The sequence below is a fragment of the Hevea brasiliensis genome, chromosome 3 (genome assembly GCF_030052815.1).
Source record: "Hevea brasiliensis isolate MT/VB/25A 57/8 chromosome 3, ASM3005281v1, whole genome shotgun sequence".
Classification (NCBI taxonomy): Eukaryota; Viridiplantae; Streptophyta; class Magnoliopsida; order Malpighiales; family Euphorbiaceae; genus Hevea; species Hevea brasiliensis.
The window spans coordinates 97,006,363-97,024,500 of NC_079495.1; the positions used below are offsets into that span (position 1 = coordinate 97,006,363).

The following is an 18,138-nucleotide window of genomic DNA, read 5'->3' on the forward strand; positions in this document are numbered from 1 at the left end:
TAAAAGGAGAAAAGCTAAACTTAGAGCTCAACAACATTAAGAAGAAAGGGAACAAGAGCAAGAGCAACCACAAGAAGCAATGACCAACAATAACAACAATAATGCCAATAATTATTATGTGAAGGATCATGCCTATCCTAACATTAGGGATTTCATGCCAAGTATCACAAGACTAAGAGTAGAAGCTAATAATTTTGAACTGAAGCCTGCACTTTGTTGGATGGTACAGTAATCACAATTTGGGGGAAGTCCAAGTGAAAGTCCACATGTGCATTTGGCACTCTTTCTTAAGATCAGTGATATGTTGAAGATAAATAGAGTTTATGATGATGTAATTTGACTCAGATTATTTTCTTTCTCTTTGAAGAACCGAGCTAGAGAGTGGTTTCATTCTTTGCCATTGGGTTCTATTAAAACATGGGATGAACTTTTTCAAGCATTTTTAGCTCAATATTTTTCACTAAGCAAGATAGCTAACCTAAGAAATGAGCTGACTTCTTTCAAACCTAAAGATGATGAGAGCTTTTGTGAAGCATGGGGGAGATACAAGGATTTGCAAAGGAGATATCCACACCATGGGATTCCTAAGTGGATGCTTGTTCAACACTTTTATAATGGAATTTCTCCAGCTATTAGAAGTACAATTGATGCATCTTCTGGAGGTGATCTTATGGAGAAATATGAAGATGAAGCTTTTTCTACTTTGGATAAAATTACTTATAACAACTACCAGTGGAGTTGTGAGATGATGAGATCAAGAAACCAGTTGATATGTTTGATCTTGATGCCATGAATATGATTAATGCTAAGTTTGGTTCTTTGACAGGGATGATGGATAAGCTAAGCATGAAAGTAGATTCTTTAGTTGGAGGTTCAAGTAATTCAGTAGATGTTGGAGCTGCAAATGTTAATTGTGCTACTGATTTTCCTTCATTTGGTTAAGACTTTTCAAGTGAACAAGTGGATTATGTGAGAAATTATAATCAAAGGCCAGGCAGTAACCATTTTTCTGCTACTTATGATCCAGTATGAAGAAACCACCCTAATTTCTTTTGGGGAGATAGACAAGGATAACACTAGAATTTTCAGCGACCTTCTAAGTATCAACAACATCAGAATTTTTAGTAGAATAGAGGGCCTCCTCCTAGAATTCCTAAACCTCAGAATGCATATGTCCCGCCACAACCACAACAAGCACAACTAGATAAGACAGCTAGATTGGAAGCCATGATTGATACTCTACAAGCAAGCCATCAAAGTCAAGAAGATATGATTTCTCAACTGATATCTATAATGGATCAAATGGCAACACACAATAAGATGTTAGAGAATCAAATAGCTCAATAGGCAAGCTCTTCATGCAGTAAAGCATTTGGGAAGCTTGCTAGCCAACTAGAAAATTCAATGGAGCATCGCTATACTATCACATTGAAAAGTAAAAAAACACTGGAGAGTGGAGATAAAAGGATTGAAGAGAAAGTTGAGGAAGAGAAAATTAAAGAGGGAGATAAAATGTAACACCCTAGGCAAATCCCACATCGACAAAACACGGGAGAGATGCTGGGTTCATAAGTTGATGGTTCGTAACTCTTAGTGACTCGTTTTAAAACCGTGAGGGCTTCAGCCCAGAGCGGACAATATCACTAGTGGGCCGGGCCGTTACATTTGTGGTATCAGAGCCGCTCCGCGTGCAACCTTGAACGATGGGGGCAAACCTCAGCGAGGACGCTGAGTCCCATAAGGGGGGTGGATTGTAACACCCTAGGCAAATCCCACATCGACAAAACACGGGAGAGATGCTGGGTTCATAAGTTGATGGTTCGTAACTCCTAGTGACGCGTTTTAAAACCGTGAGGGCTTCAGCCCAGAGCGGACAATATCACTAGTGGGCCGGGCCGTTACATTTTGTTCATTTGGTCATAACTCTCTCTATACTTGTCCAAATGACCTAAAATTTCATCCATGGAAAGTTTAGACATAGGGCTACACTTTTCATGAAGACCAATTAACCCAGATTTGCCTTTAACCAATTCAAACCGGTAGCACAAGTTGGACCACTGAAACTGCCAACCCAGAAAATGTCCCAAAATACTATTCCTTTGGTATTTTGTCCATAACTTGAGTTCTATAACCCCAAACTCAGTGATTCAAAAACTGAAATTCAAGTTTAAACATAGAGGAGCAATTGTTATGAAGGAATTGTGACTAAATAGACATTCCAACCTAGTCAAATTCCTAGATAAAGATAACACATTAACATGAACCTAAAGAAAGGTTCATGGGAAAAATGCTATATATGATAATTAAAATACTCATAAGGATAATTAAATATTAAAAATGATGTGAATATGTAAATTGGGACTAATGTCCCATTAATATGAAATTAATGGTACCAATGAACAGTACCAGAAAATAGTAACAGTAAATAGTGCTAAAATAATTAAAAATGTTTAATTGCCCATAGTATACCTAGACTTATTTATTTAGTTGGATAAATTGGTATAGCAATTGGGGACTACAGATAGCAGTACTGCCTACCGAGAAAATCATGAACTGACAATATATGTCTGGTATGATTGTTCTACAGGTTATATGCCTACTTACTGGCCATTGTGCCTACTTTATTTCTGGCTTTACAAGCCTGACAGCGGGTCTCATGCCCGACAGTTGGCCTCGTGCCTTACAGATGTATACTGGGTAGACATATGGCTGTCTAACCCATATACTCCCGTGTATCCAGCTTTTATAATTTGTTATAGGTTTCTTGGGCATTGATAATAATTAATTAAGTAAACAGGAAAGATCCCAATAATGTTAGTTGTTTCCAAAGAGCAACAAAAAATATAAAAGACCCAGAAATTATGATTTGCAGATATTAATTCAATTGTTTAATTATTGTTATTATAAATTATGCACCACTAAGCGTTATGCTTAGCACGTTGGTTTTCCATCGCGTAGTGCGGAGATCACCAAGACATCGATGAGTGCAAGCTCGATCGGATCTGCCATTGTCCAGAGTCACCTCACCAGTCTTTTGTATTTTGGTAGGGCCCATGTATAGACTAGAATTTTGGTTCATTATGTTTAGTCATGATATAATTACTAGTTTATGATGTATTTCATTTTGGACTTGTAATTAAACTTTGAGATTGAAATGAAAACTTATAATTTATTATCTATGAATTTCCATATGAATGCAATAGATGACACTTCATTTTGAGATCTCATAAATAGTTGTGAATGATATGATAAAAGAGAATATGATATGGAAATATGTGAGATGACTATGAATATGTTAACAGGTGATAGTGGAACCCGCCAGATGCTAATAAAATAGAGGAGGATCTATTCGGGTCTCCACAAAAATAAGATATAAAAAAAAAAAAAATTTCTATACTTAAATTACCTGATTTAAAGGACATTAAAATTTACAATAGACATGACAAGACAAGATAGGGTACTCCGGCACCGAATGTGGCACTTCTTGCTCGGCTATACAATAGACGGGTAAGGGGCGTCACATTTAGTGGTATCAGAGCTGGACTCCCTCTAGTACGGTGTGTGGTGTGAGGACGCACCAGGCGGAAGCTGGTGGGCTTGTCACGACCCAGGGATGGGGTTGGGACGTGCTTGTTCAACCAGCTACGCACTGGGGTGGAAACTTCGTGTCCCACATCGGAAACGGGAAGAAAAGATTTGGGCCATATATGTGAGAGCCTTCCTCACCTGGTTAGCGTGCTTTTGGGAATGAAACCTCCCAAGGGACAAATCCGTGAGGCCCATGGGCCAAAGCGGACAATACTAACTGGAGAAGGATCGGGCTGTTACATAAAAAAGCTGAAGTTGAGGTTAGAGTTGAAGTTGAAAAAGAGAGTTTAGTAAAAGAAAAAGAAAGTAAAGAGAAAGAGAGTGAAAAGGAAGAACCTAAACATGTAGCACCCAAGGCTTACATTCCACCTTTACCATTCCCACAGAGATTTCAAAAAGCAAAGTCAGATAAACAATTTGAGAAGTTTTTGAAGGTATTGAAGTTTTTGCATGTGACTATTTCTTTCACTGATACCTTAGCACAAATGCCATCATATGCCAAATTTTTAAAGGAAATTTTGTCTAATAAGAAGAAGTTGGAAGAATTTGAAATAGTAGGTCTTACAGAAGAAAGTAGTGTTATCTTACAAAATAAGCTTCCACGTAAGTTGAAAGATCCTGGTAGCTTTTCAATATCATATCACATTGGAGATGTCAGTATAGATAAAGCTTTATGTGACCTTGGAGCCAGCTTTATGTGACCTTGGAGCCAGTGTCAGTCTAATATCTTTGTCCATTTATGAGAAAATGAAGATTGGAGAAATGAAGACTACCACCATTTCATTACAGTTAGCGAAAAGGTCTATTAAATTTCCAGTTGGGGTAATTGAGAATGTGCCTTAAAAGTAGAAAAAATTTTCATACTAATAGATTTTGTAGTATTAGAGATGGAAGAGGATATACACATTCCTATTATTCTTAGTAGACCTTTCTGTGCTATTGCTAGAGCTGTGATTGATGTAAAGAATAGAAGGCTTACATTGGAAGTTGAGGAAGAAAAAGTTGAGTTCAATTTATTTCAAGCAATGAAAAAGAAAGATGACTCAGATTCATATTTGAAAGTTGATATGGCAAATGAGATGGTTAAAGAAGTGTTCAAAAAGCAATATCCTGAAGATCCCTTAGAAGCTTGTTTGGTCCACAACATCACTAAAGGGGATGAAATTATAGAACCTACAAAATATGCTAAAATTTTGGAAGGAAATTCACCTTTACCAATGGCTAGTGTTGAGAAGATTGAAGATTTCAAGCAAGATGCTACTTCACCACTAATTTTTGAATAAAGTGAAGCACCAAAGGTAGAATTAAAATGTCTTCCAACAAATCTCAGGTATGCTTTTCTTGGTCAAAATTCTACATATCCTGTGATTAGTGCTAAATTGAGTGATTGTGAAGTTGAAATATTGTTAAGGGTTCTTAGAGAGCATAGAAGGATAATTGGTTATGCCACTGATGATATTAAAGGAATACATCCTTTTGTGTGCATGCATAGAATTTTATTGAAAATGATCATAAAGCATCTAAAGAGTCACAAAGGAGATTGAATCCAAATATGAAAGAGGTTGTGAAAAAATAAATCTTGAAATTGCTTGATGTAGGTATCATTTACCCTGTTTCTGATAACAATTGGGTAATTCTAATTCATGTTGTACCTAAAAAAAGGGACATCATAGTTGTGAAAAATGAAAATGATGAACTAATACCTACTAAGATTGTAACTAGATAAGAATGTACATAGATTATAGGAAATTGGACAGTGTAACTAGGAAGGACCATTTTCCATTGCCATTTATAAATTAGATGCTTGAGAGATTAGCTCATCATTCTTATTTTTGCTATTTGGATGGTTATTTAAGGTTCTTTTAGATCCCTATTCACCCAAATGATCAAAATAAAACTACCTTCACATGTCCCTATGGTACCTTTGCATATCACAGGATGTCATTTGGATTATGCAATGCCCTAGCCATATTTCAGAGATGTATGATGTCCATTTTTTCTAATTTCATTGAGGATATTATGGAAGTGTTCATGGATGATTTTTTTTTTTTATGGTAAATCTTTTAATGAATGCTTATCGAACTTGTTTAAGGTTTTGCAGAGATATGAAGAGTTTAATTTAATTTTGAATTAGGAAAAATGTCATTTTATAGTACAAGAAGGAATTATTTTGGGACATCTTATGTCAAACAGAGGTATTGAGGTAGACAAGGCAAAGGTAAAAATTATTGAGAAGATGCCACCCGCAACATCTGTGAAAGGAGTGAGGAATTTCTTGGGACATGTTGGATTTTACAGAAGATTCATCAAAGACTTTTCTAAAATTTTTAAATCTCTTACTAATTTATTGAGTAAAGATATGAAATTTAATTTTGATACTGATTGTATGAATGCTTCTACAGGATAAAAGAGGCTTTGATATCTACTCTTATTATGTAGTCACCTGATTGGTCATTACCTTTTGAGTTGATGTGTGATGCAAGTGACTATGCCATTAGGGCTGTTTTAGGACAAAGAAAGGATAAGAAGGTGTATACAATATATTATGCAAGTAGGACCTTGAATGATGCTCAAGTGAATTATTCTACCACAGAAAAAGAATTTTTAGCTGTCGTATTTGCAATAGATAAATTCAAGTCCTATCTTATGGGGTCAAAAGTAATAGTGTACACAGATCATGCAATTATCAAATACCTTTTACAAAAGAAAGAGGCTAAGCCTAGGTTGATAAGATGGGTACTACTACTTCAAGAGTTTGATTTAGAGATTAAGGACAAGAAATGAGTAGAAAATATAGTAGCTGATCATTTGTCTAGATTGAAGCAAGAACAAGGAGAAAATTTGGGAAAAGAACTTTCAATTGATGATTACTTTCCTAATGAGCAGCTTTTGACAACTATTAGTGCAAAAATCCCTTGGTATATAGATTTTGTGAATTATTTGGTGTGTGAAATCCTTCCACCTGAGTTGACATGGCAACAAAAAAAGAAGTTTCTTTTTGACGTGAGAGATTATGATTGGGGGAGCCATTTTTATTCAAAAAATATGGAGATGGCCTGATTAGAAGATATTTAGCTGATGAGAAGATAGAGAATGTAATTAGAGATTGTCATTCTTCACCATATGGGGGTCATATGAGTCTTACAAAAACTACAGCAAAAGTACTTCAAGCAGGATTTTTTTAGCCATATATTTTTAGAGATGTGAGAAATTTTATGAATTCATATGATAAATGTTAAAGGATAGGAAATATCTCTAAAAGAGATGAGATGCCCCTCCAAAACATATTGGAAGTAGAACTAGTTAATGTGTGGGGTATTAACTTTATGGGACCTTTTCCATCATCATTTGGGAACAAATATATCTTGGTTGGAGTATATTATATGAGCACATGGGTTGACGCTATACCATCTCCAACTAATGATGTTAGAATTATGGTCAAATTTCTTAAGAAATTTATTTTTATAAGATTTGGAGCTCCACGTGTTATTATAAGTGATGGAGGTTCTGTCTTTTGTAACAATCAATTTGAGATATTATTATAAAAATATGGAGTTAAGTATAAGGTTGCAACACCCTATCATCCACAAACTAATAGTTAAGTGGAGATTTCAAATAAATAGCTAAAAAGGATTCTTGAGAAAATAGTGAATAGTTCAAGAAAAGATTGGCCATTAAAGTTGGATGATGTTCTTTAGGCTTATAAGATAGCTTTTAAAACTCTCATTGGTACTACCCCTTTTAGATTGGTTTGTGAAAAAGCTTTTCATTTACTTTTGGAGTTGGAACATATAGCTTATTGGGCCAGAAAGACACTGAATTTTAATTTAAAGGCTACTGGAGAAAAGAGAATGTTACAATTGAATAAACTTAAGGAGCTTAGACTTGATGCTTATGACAATGCCAATCTTTACAAAGAAAAAACTAAAAGACGACATGATAAGCACATTAAGAGGAGAGAATTTAAGGAGGGAGATGTTCTTTTATTTAATTCTAGGTTAAGGCTGTTTCCAGAAAAATTGAAGTCAAGATAGTCAGGGCCTTATACAGTTATAAAGGTATATCCACATGGGGCTGTTGAAATAGGGAATGAAACCTTAGGTACTTTCAAGGTTAATGGATAAAGACTAAAGCACCATATTCTTGGAGAGCCCACATAAAAGCTTATAGAGATTTCATGGCTTAGTTCCCCAAATAGGGGTATTTAAGTGACTTGGAGTGAAAGGCCAAGCCAAAAACCTACACTTAGCGCTTCTTGGGAGGCACCTCAAGTGTATCCTTTATAGTTTATTATTTTTTTTTTTTCATTTCATTTCAGTTTTTACCCTCATTAAATTCAAAAGTGACATTTATTATTAATTTTTTTTTGTAGGTCATTCATGAAGATTGGGCAAATTGGGATGTGTAGCAAAAAGGAAAGAATTGAGGGGCAGCAAGTATAAGAGAATTTTCTGCATTTTCTTTGTCCCTAGGAACAGTAACACTCTTAAACTTTTGTTAATTTATTGATATTGGAAATTTACTTGATAGCACATGTTTAATTTTGTGTTTTGTGTATTTTTGTTGAATACAACTTGAATAAGGACCAATCTTGATATTTTGGATTGATGTGAATTTATTGAAGTGCAAAAATCATGTTTGTTGAATTTCATCTTTTTGTGTATATATGTTTTTATTGGTTGTTAGATTTTTATATTTTTATTTTAGTTACTATTCATGCTATTGTTCATGTTGCTTTGGAAGTCAATTTTGCATGTCATTGATGCAAATTTTGAGTTCTTAGCATGTGTCATAGATGTTGCTGATGAAGTTGTTTTGATATAAGCTTAAGTATAAGTTCATTTTATTGAGGCTGCAGAAGTGACCTGCAAATTGTGCTTTAATTTAAGCTAAATGGTTTTTAATTTTCACATGTCTATAGTATGTTTTGAGAGTTTATGTGTTTAATTCTTCAATTTTCTAGTGTTCGTGTGTATTTGGTTCTTGTTGAGGGTCGGAATAGCATTTAGACTGTTTTTGGTAAGCAAAATCTCAATTTTTCACAAAAGTTGCTGAAACTTGCTTGAGGTGTTGCTTAACCTAAGCAGCTACCCTATGCAACTCCTGCTTATCCTAAGCAAATTTGTGCATACATTAACCTTATCCACTCTTTTTATATAGTCATTTTAAGGTAGTTTTGCATCTATTTTATCCTTATATTTAAGTATATTTTATATTTTTAGCTTTATTTTAGCTTATTTATTAATTTTAGTTAATTAATATTTAATTTTTGTAATTTTGGTGTTGTTAATAGGCTTTATGGTAAATTGAAGGTTAATAATGCATTAAGAGGTGATTTGAAGAAAGTTTGAGCCCTTAAGTATGAAGAAGAATTAAAGAAATCAAGCTTTGAAAATTTAAGTTTGCCGAGATTTGCTTGAGATCTTGCTTAAGATGTTACTTAGGGTATGTTATGTTGCTTAACCTATGACCTAGGGCAAGTCACAAGTCAAACGCAGCTTAATTTTTGTAACACCCTAGGCAAATCCCACATCGACAAAACACGGGAGAGATGCTGGGTTCATAAGTTGACAGTTCGTAACCCCTATTGACGCGTTTTAAAACCGTGAGGGCTTCGGCCTAGAGCGGACAATATCACTAGTGGGCCGGGCCATTACATTTGTGGGCAGTATGTTTGACCCTCTTTTTAGGGTCTTTACACTTAGAATTTGGCAAAGGTGTCTAAATCAATATTGTATCCCTAAGTATCATGTTTCTAGATCATATTGGCAAATCTCAAATGGAATTTCCTAGTGAGAGTTATGGCTAAATGAACACACAGATATCAAATGGCATTCTGGGTTCAACTTAACATTTTCTAGATTTCAATTCCTAACTTTGGCTAATATTTTCCCTAGGATGCAATGGTTTCTAGAGCTTGGTCAAAACATAAAAATTGTTGTGCTATGTCTTATAAAACTTTTGGCACTAGTTTCACTCAATTTGCAGCTTTGGAGACCAAGTTATGGCATTTTTGCCAAAATTGGTCAAGCATACCAAAGGAACAGTATTTTGGACAATTTACGGGTTGGCGCTTTAGTGACTCAAATTTTGCTAACAATTTGATTTGGTTAAAAGCAAAACTGGGTTAAGTGGTCTTCATGAAAAGTGTAGCCCTATGTCTAGACTTTCCATTGGTAAAATTTTAGGTCATTTGGACCAGTATAGAGAGAGTTATGACCAAATGAACAGGTTTCTGGGTTGGCAGTTTCAGTGACCCAACTTGTGCTAATAATTTGAATTGGTTTAAGGCAAAACTGGGTTAAGTGGTCTTCATGAAAAGTGTAGCCCTATGTCTAAACTTTCCATGGGTGAAATTTTAGGTCATTTGGACCAGTATAGAGTGAGTTATGACGAAATGAACACGTACTGTTCATTTGGTCATTTTCTGGGTTGGGTTGCAGGGTAATCAGAATTTAGGCAGAATTTAGGTCAAGTTTTGAACAGAATTTGGGCATGGTTTCTTCATAGAATATGGGCTATTTTGGGTCTAGTTTCACCCCCAATTGGCCTCATACCAATTGGGGTCACACAATTTTATTTATGGCCTAAAATGTGTACTGCCCTCAACAACACAACCTGCAGAAAATAGCACTTCCAATAATTCATTTCTCCTCCAACTTCCTTGCTTCAATTTGACATTCAAGGTACTTCTAAATATCATCAACACATCTCAACAATCCCAATTGCATGGTATAATACAAAAATACCAAAGTTAGGCCAAACCCTAACTCACAATTTCAACCTCATAAAATCTCAATGTAAATTAACTTTTAATACTTATAAATGCATCAACCAACATCATTAAATCACTTTATATACATCATAGTCATCAAAAACCATCACTCACCATGGGTACCAAAAATTCACTCCCCTCATAACTCACCTATTTCTTTTAGTTTCTTACAAATTTCACTTCATTTTAACCTTAACTCAAGGATTAATAAAGGAAGGAAGGAAGATTAGGCACTAACCTCTTGGGTAACTTGTTAAACTTCAACTTTTCTTCTTCTTTTCACTATCAATGGCTTCCTTATGGAGTGGGCTAAATTTTTAATGAAGGGGTCTATGGGTTTTGGTGAGGAGGAAGCTTGGAAAATCAAGCTTTAGGGAAGACAAAAATGGAGGGAGAGAGCTCCCATGGTGGACGGCAAGGAGAGAGAGAGAGAGAGAGAGAAGAGGGAAGAAGAAGATGGTTGGTGGGGTTTTGTCTCTTGTGGGTATTTATATGTATACATTTATGTGTACTTTATTGTTTTTAAATTTCATAAATCTATTTCCTTTCTTTTCTTTTCTTTCCTTTTTTTTTTCTTTTCTTTTTCTTTCTCTTCTCATTTTTCAAATTCAAATTCATAAATTTAATTTATGTTATTTATTTTATTTCCTAATTTTAATTTGACATTTATGTCAAAATTCACCTCTATGGGTGAAATGACCAAAATGCCCTTCATGGTGCATATCGGGTTATTTTTATTATTTTTGTACCAAATAAATAAATTCTCTAAATTTTATTTTATTTTCTCAAAATTTTTCCTACATTTTTTTTTAATATTTATTTCATTAATTTATGCCTCCTCACTATAGTTTAAGTGTAGTTCCAGACATTTTAATTGTTCGAACAGACATTAGTCATCAGAACAGTAAAATGTACGGACTACCTTTGGTGAGGACGTTACAATTTTAGCATATTCAGAGTTTTCAACACTAAACCTGTTAAGATTTGCTTGGGGTCCTGCTTGAGATCCTGCTTAGGGTATGCGGCAGTGCTTAAGGTGTGGCTCAGGTCAAGCTGGAAGTTAAGTATGACCGAAAAAACTCATTTTAACACAAACTTGCAGAGATTTGTTGAGGGTACTGCTTGCTCTATGCAAACAGGCCATGCATAAGCCGAAATTTGCTTAAGATGTTACTTAGGTTGAGCAATAGCTTCAGCAAATAACCCAGAACGTGAAAAGTATTGCTGACCTAAAAATTTTTACACTTCATCCCTTATTTATTCATTGGTTCTTATCCATTTTTAGACCTACTTTAGGGTAATTTTTGAGATCATATAAAAGCATTATTTTCTAGTTTTTGCCCTAAAAAGTAACAGGAAGAAAAAAGAAAAGAAATCACAAAAATAGAAAGGGAGGAAGGACACCGTAAATTCTAGAGAAAGGAGCTACTGTCGCCCTTTTTGGAAGCTCCAAAATTCAGAGATTTTGGGTTCTTCTACCTGGGTTTTTTCTATTTTTAGTCTCTTATCATGTTTTTTTTTTTTTTTACTTTTTTATTATTTCCTCTTGTAAATATCAACATGAGTATTTAGAATCTTTAGATTTTAGAGTTGAAAAACATGTTTTAGATTAATTTGTGGAGTTAGATGGTTTACTCCAGATTTTATATAAATATGAGTTTTGATTCTTTCCTTGTGTGCCTATTTTACTTGCGTAATGTTGGTACCCATTGGTTATTATGTTAATATTTGATTGAATGACCAAAAGTTGAAAAACATTGATAGATAATCAAGGATTAAAACTTAAAATCACCTAGATTTAGAAATAAACTAAATTTTTAAGAGAATTTATTGATTGGTTATAAAACTTAATGCGTTTCAAGTTAATCAAATATTATACAAAAGTGGGTTTAATTTTCTTAAAATAAGCTTTGATTTGCTTGAAGAAGATATAAAAAAATTTTAGAATCAATCACCTTCAAATTTTAATTTCTCTTAAAATTGGATGAACCGAGACAAATCCCGATTAATTTATGCATAAACCCCCAACTCTAAAATCATTTTTACCATAATTAATTTTTTATTCAAATTACTCGTTATTAATTTAGTTTAATTGCATCTAGATTAGGAATTCATTTGCTTCTTCTTTACTTATTTTATTTAGATTTACCAATTTTACCTTATTTATATTTGGACTTTATTTCGTTAAACATTAGCTCAAATAATAACTTCATTCATAGTTTGGTAATCAAACAACGATACTTAACCTATTACTTTATTTACCAAACAACGATACTTAGCCTATTACTTTATTACTTTATATGACCTATATACTTGTAGAACAACCACATCATCTAGTGCTTCCAATATCAACTGCTATTGTTTTGTTTATTCGTTCTAAGTTACTAGTAACCAGAAGTATTCTTGTAGTGTCCATTCTGGATTTGCTATGGGTAGAACCATCCACAGGGATAAATCTGCCGCATAAATTGCCCAGCCATTTGAAGAAATCAGTTGACCAAGCATTTAGGGGTATTCCTTGTAGTCTCAACCAAATAAGGAGCTTGGTGGGGGGTTAAGAAATTTTGCCAAGGCTGTATATCAAAGAACCACTGCTCCAGCCAATTTAGGTTACAAGAAAGAAACCCATCTATAATTTCATTGTTCTCAAAGGTCAAGAGCACCATGTCACCGCCAAAGGGGAAAACTTCAATGGAGAAAACCCCTTCCGATTCTAAGTATATTTGCAGATTGTTGAGGGAATGAACATTTCTTAGTGTAGCAATGGCCGAGCGCGATAACGAGCTAAGATTCGTTGTTTCAACTTCAATTGGTATTTGATACCGTCCCCCATACAGGTAACTATTCTGAGAGTTATCCCATTGTGGTTGTCCCATACAAATGTCGAAAACACCCAAGACTCGGTTTTTGTCGTGCTCTGGGTTTTGCTTTTGGTCTCTATATGGGTCTTGGAGAGGTTTGTTGTGGCGGTTGGTATTGGTATTAGAAGGTTTCTTGTGATTATTGACATTTGGGATGATGGGGACAGCAGTGTTAGGTTTTGTTACATTTTGATTTGCAGGACTAGGAACAAGGGAGTGATACTGCGAGTGCTTTGCTTGATAAGCCCTAAGCTTATAGGATCCAATCCATAGGGTGCTAAGGATGCTCAGCAGCTCCTTCATCCATGAAGATGACAGAACTCTCATGAACCCAAATCTCTGGCCACCTCGGTTAAGCCTGTTGGGGATGTAAACATCTTTGATTACACCAAGTTTAGAGAAAGCATTCCGTAGGTCCTTTGCTCTCCAGTTAGAAGGAAAATTTTCTAGGTAGATTGATGGCAGGTTGCGTTTCTTGTTGGTTGGTGGCGGAAAATGAGTTGTGGGGTGGTTGTGCCAACTGGGGTCGGGGTGTTGATGGGCAGGGAAAGGCTTTGCGGTTGAGAGAATTTGGGGTGTGATGTGGCGAATCCGCAAGTATACGGGTCGTCTCAAGTAATAAAGTGATGAATCAAGTATCGTTCCCACGAGGATTTGCTGTTTGATTACTAAACTATGAATGAAGCGATTATTTGGGCTAATGATTAATAAATAAATGGTAAATGTAAATGAGCAAGGTAAATTGATTAATCTAATTGAAATGGGTAAAGAGCAAACAAATAAATTCTAATTCTAGCTCGCAATTAAACTAAAATTAACAATGGGTAATTTAAACGAAAGTCTAATTATGGTAAAAGTGATTCCAGAGTTGGGGGTTTATGCATAAATTAATTGGGATTTGTCTTGGGCATTCCAATTTTTAGGGAAAAATAGAGTTTGAAGGAAATTGATTCTAAATTCCTTTGATATCTTTTTCAAGCAAATCAAAGTGTATTCTAAAATAACCAAACCTACTTTCGTATGTATTTGATTACTTTAAAACCCATTAAGTTTTGTAACCAATAATTAATTCCTCTTAAAGTCCTAGTTTATTTCTAAATCTAGGTGATTTTAAGTTCAATCCTTGATTAACTATCAATGACCTTCACCTTTCGGTCCTTCAATCAAAGATTAACACAATACCCAATGGGTACCAACATTAGGCAAGTAAATCAAGCACACAAGGAATGAATCAAAACTCATATTCATATAAAATAAGGAAATACCCAATCTAAATCCACAAATTAATCTAAAACATATTTCCCAACTCTGAAATCTAAGGAAATTACTCACTCATTATGGTATTTACAAGAAATATAGATGGAAAAGTAAAGGAAAACATGATAAGAGGACTGAAATAGAAAAACCCAGGTGGAAGAACCAAAGCCTCTGGTTTCTGGAGCTTCAAAACTGGTGCAGCAGCTCCTTCCCCAGGGGAAATGGCGTCGTCTCTCCCTTTCTATCGATTTTCTTTTCTTTTGTTTTCTTCCTCCTCTTGTGGCAAAAATAAGGAAATGATGAATTTATATGGTCCCTAAAAGTTACCCTAAAAGTAAATAAAAGAAAAGGAGTGGATAGAAAATGAGGTGTAAAATTATCCAAGTCAGTGACACTATTCACGTTACGGGCATTAGGGTTCGGCTTCACCCTAAGCAGCTTCTTAGCAAATTTAGCCTCTGGTCGCACTGTCTGCTTAAGGTTAAGCAGACCTTCAGCAAATCTCGGCAGATTTATAGTAAAATGGACTTTTCTGCTCATGCTTGACTTGTGTTGCACCTTAAGCATTGCCGCTTTACCCTGAGCATGACCTTAAGCAAGGTCTCAAGCAAATTTCGGCTGGTTTGCTCTTTCAAGGCTTGATTTCTTCAACTTTCCTCCATGCTTAAAGAATCCCAAATTTCTTCAAATCAATTCCTAATGCACTCATTGATCCTCGATTTGCCACAAAATCCTATCAAAAACAACAAAATTACAAAAATCAAATATAAAGTATTTAAATTCAACAAATAGGCTAAAATAAAGCTAAAAACATAAAATATACTAAAATATAAGTGCAAAATGAATGCAAAACTACCCTAAAATGTCTATATGAAATGAGTGTAACAAATTCCCCCAAACTTAAACCTTTGCTTGTCCTCAAGCAAATTAAAAACAATTAATGCAATTTGGGGTACCTTACCTTAAATTTATGAAAATTACTTATCCGAACTCTCAAGCTTACCTTTAGCCACCAACACACCATATACCCACTTTCAAGGTGCCAAGAATTTAATCCTTACCAAAGTTATCACCGCTTAGCCTTGGGTCAATTATCCATATTATCAAGCCCAAACCAATCAATCACAAAGAATAATTATGCCTAAATAGACTATAGGGTAATCCATAAGCTAAAGTGTCTCAAATAATGATGGAAGTAAATGAATGGATTAGATATCACAATCCCATAGGCAATTTTCCTATTCCAATCTCCACTAATGTAACAAAACACCATCAAAAGATCAAAAGGACTTTCAAGGGTTATAATGGGGCTAAGGGGGTAATAATGTGGCTAACAAGGAAAGGATAAAGGTAACAAAATATGAGAATAATCAAATTATTAAAAGATCAAGACACACAAAATTTTTTTCTATCTTTTTTTTTTTTTTTTTTTTTTTTTTTTGAATCAAATGGGAGAAGGAACTTTACAACTATTCACCAATGCTAGCATATAATTTTGAAGCTTTTAGAGGGACTACATAAAAACATTGACTTTGAATTATAATTGTCCCTTTCAATTCACCCCCAAACTCATTTCTTTGTGTATTTGAGTGGTGAATTACTTTACATACCATAATTGAATTTGCTAGCTTTTTTTTTTTACTTTAGCCACTTCTCCCAACTAATTGTTATTATTATTATTATTTTTTTTTTTTTTTATGTGTATCTATCACTCAAAGAATTATTCTCATAGAGGGTAGGTAGGTGTTTGGGTTTATGGCTAGGTAGTAATGTGGGTTCCAAAGGAATAAGAGGGATAAATGTAGGCTCAAATTGGTTTCAAAGGAAATTTTGAAGTGAGGTTGGCTAAGGCTAAAATGTGGGTTTAAAATTTAAAGAATGCCTAGATCATTTCTTTTTCAAGTGCATGCTATGATTTCGCCTTGAAAGGATTAGAAAGATTGTTCTAGGATTGGTGAGACATCAATTAGCTACTTCTCACCCTAGAGTTTTCTCTAAGCACTCAAAGTCAATGCAATAGATTGGGTGGCCCTTGGCTAAGAAGATATAAACTCAAGCAAGAATTTAATAACTTTGCACCTATCCAGGACTTTCAATCCATCAAACCCTTCTAAAAGTAAGCTTAATTGCTCTTCAAAGCAATTCTCAATCCTCTAAGGACAAGGTAAAAATTTGTTTTTATGATATGCATGATCCTAAAATGAATGCATAAATCAAATTAAAACTAAATGTAATCTATATGAAAACTATATGCAAATGTATGTATATGGGTATAGACATGTGTGTGGTATATGTATAAGTGTATGGATTATCTATATATGGATGAATGAAATGCAATAAATGAATAAAAGAAAATTTTAAAAAATTTGCAAAAATTTTACCTTCACCCCCAAACTCAAATGAAATATTGTCCTCAATGTTTAAAATGAATGCAAAGATGGGTAAAATTGTGAGAATTGCTAAATTATTGAAATTTATACAATTGGGGATTAAATCAATATAAGCTCAAGAATTCCAAAATTAGCTCAAAATGATATTAACAATGAAGCTTTAGAGAGAAAAATGTGAAAAAGTATCCCAAAATGTATGAGTTTACGCTGCTTAAGATGTTGCTTAACCTGTTGCGTAGGGTAAAGCGAAAGCATAAGCATTGGCAACATACCATAAGCATAAATGGTAAAAGGGAAGCTGTTACCTCCAACTGATGTGAAACAATTGTGGCTCAAAGAAAGTTTGTGCAACTCATCAATGTCAACAAAATTAGGATTGAAGAAAAGATAAAGTGCAGAAATAATGGTCAAGAAAATGAAATAGTGTAAAGAAATAAAATGTAACAGTTAAATCAAAAATTAAACTAAGAAACATTCACAGAGTATTTATGTCCATATCAGAAGATAAAATGAAATAAAGTAAACTAAGGGAAAGAAGTGCAGAGATAATAATAAAAACTAAGTACCGAAATATTACAACCATGACCAAAGTTTGAAAATTAAAATAAGCAGTTACAAAATAAACCTAAAGCAGAAATTAAAAGCTGCATCTTGATCAAGTTACGCTATCAAGCCTTTGTTCTTTGCATCGAGAGTCTGCTGCGGAGTTACTGCGATGGGTTCATTATGATCCAAGCTTGAGCGGTTTCAAGTTTTCATTAAGTCTTTCATTTCTTGAAACATGGCTTGGCCCCAATGATATAAATTGTTGTAGGATTTGGCCATTTTGTTGTAAAGCTACATAATTTGAAGTTGATGTTGATTATGTTTCTTTTTAAGAGATAAAAATCTCTTTTTAAGTTTCTTTTCTAGCTTCTTCTTTTGGTTAACCTGCTCTTGACCCATGGCTTCAATTTTGATTTCTAAGTTTTCAAGGAAGCAAGAATTTACGTGGTATCGGTGAGGAAGCGGATGGTTGGGCAGTGAAATTTGTTATCACGGATTCCAAGGATTTTAAGATGGATAACATGTCTCTTTGAGAAGTGTGGGGTAGAGGTTGGTTGTGGTTACTGCAGTTGCAAAAGTGGTGGGGTTTTCGATGTTTGGGGTGTCGAGTCTTTGTGAGCATATGTGTGGCCTATTTTCTCACAAACATCCATATGCGACAACATGGTGCTGTCTATGTATGATTCCCCAGCGCAGCAATTTATATAGACTAGCATCAAAG

The 18,138-nt window shown here is 34.5% G+C and overlaps 1 non-coding gene across 1 annotated transcript; it reads right to left on the bottom strand.

Moving 5' to 3' along the window:
* Positions 1 to 475: 475 nt before the first annotated feature.
* On the bottom strand, positions 476 to 582 carry LOC131178931 (small nucleolar RNA R71). The gene has a single exon (XR_009147938.1). It is a non-coding gene; the product is annotated as a small nucleolar RNA R71 (small nucleolar RNA).
* Positions 583 to 18,138: the final 17,556 nt, after the last annotated feature.